Below are 1968 nucleotides of genomic sequence, written 5' to 3'. Positions count from 1 at the left end.
GTGAGCCAACAACCATGTGTAGGGAAAAAAATACAACTCCATATCTTATATACATCATCCAAAGTATCTACAGTAAAATTTGCTTAAAAAATGTAGTTAAATAACTTTTAACTTTAAATTACAATTATAGTTGCACCATTTAAATCTATGGTCTCACCTTTGGTAATTAGATAAAATATGAAATAATAACTCGATCGAAAACAAACAAAACTCTTGAAGGTGCTAAATGTTAGTGATTACAAATAATTACAGTTTCTAAGTTTATGAATGGTGATAGTTTATACAGTTTTATAACGCAATATGAATAATTTTCTCGGGTGCAATGAAAATGATGAAAAGGACTACTTGGTTATAATATACAGGTAAATAAAATAAAATTGAATATAGTTCTCAATATTTAATACTTGAAGGATTTAATAACGTAGACAGTCTCGCATAGACCACCAAGTTTCTCTGTTCTACAGTATGTGATATTGAATCAAGAAATTAAGTAAAGCAATATAGATTATAATATTAAACTTTTCTCATATTTAATTTATTTTCAACAAGAGGACCTTAAATGATCAGATTAAAATACTTTGAAGTTTTATTTGCATTATATATAAATTGAAATTATATATAATTATTAATCCATTAATCCACCTCAACTCAAACACCATGCGGAGAAAGTGCTCGTAAGTAATTTCTTAAAAGATAGAAAAATAACTGAATGTCCTTGGTGGTTAGAAATAAAATTAGATAATTCTTTTTAAGTAGCGTAAAAAACAATGTCAGTGGGATAATACAAAAAAATGCTGGGCAACATAAAATGTTGTTACTGGTTGATAACAAAAGGAAAAACTGTGGTCAATATACGGGCAAATTAGTGAGCGGAAACTGTAGTAATTGTAAGGCAATGGTAGTTGAAATATTAAAAATTAAAAAGAGAAGTTTATCGATTATGTTAGACAGAAAAGACAAATGCAACAAAATTATTGTAAATAATAAAATTTAACATTTTCTAATAAATTATAATTGTAAATATTATACAGCAATGGGCGCACTTGCACAGTAAGTTTTAATAAGTTTTTAAATATACGTATTTTGAATATTTAAGCTTAAATGTAGTTACTTTCTGTGTTACGTAATTTTACCCAATTCTGTTCGTAGGATGTACTTAAAACAGTATATTTTGGCCTTATACATTCAAACCTATCTTAATGTGATCATGAGGTAGTAATGGAAATACAAGATTCGAAAGAATGCTTAGGATACATGAAGGAATATTTAAACAGTTTCAAAATATTACGAATCAGAGAGTCATGCAGAGGTGCTTTCAGAGAGAACCATTCATTATTGTGTTCGAGCTCGACACAGTACACTACTGGAAGACATTCAATTTATTGCTCTGTAAATCAATAACCCATCACAACGTTTGCATTATTTAGATATTTTGAAGGAAACAGGATTTTCCGGACATTTGCCATCGTTAAGTGAAACAAAAAACTAGTAACTCTTGTTTCGAAATCTGCAATCTTATCTCTTCTTCAGGTAAATAACTAACCTAACACGTAATTACAAACTAGGTTAAAATAATTTTGTAGATTTATTTGACTGAATATGTTTATTTATGAATAATAAGTAGTTTTTGACGCTTTTCTGTAGTACGGTATTTTGTACTTTTAACCATAAAAGGTTTCTGAGTTCTCAGCTTGGTTCGTTGACCATACCAAGCCACTACATACTTGAGATAACAATTTACTGCCGCTTTGGCTGTGGGTCGACTAGGTTAGAGATTATAACCAAAGATAAAATACGCGTCCAACACAATAGAAATTCCTGAAGGTGTCAAGCGTATTATCTGGGTCTAGGAGGCAACCAAAATATTAAGCAATAAAAAATATACTAAATTCAGTAAAAACGCCTCTTGATGTCACAAGTGCTTTATTCTCTTGAGTAATTCATTGAAAACAAAATTACGTTATATAA

Source organism: Homalodisca vitripennis, chromosome 5 (assembly GCF_021130785.1).
Source record: "Homalodisca vitripennis isolate AUS2020 chromosome 5, UT_GWSS_2.1, whole genome shotgun sequence".
In the NCBI taxonomy this organism is placed as follows: Eukaryota; Metazoa; Arthropoda; class Insecta; order Hemiptera; family Cicadellidae; genus Homalodisca; species Homalodisca vitripennis.
Note: the sequence above shows the minus strand (reverse complement) of the source record.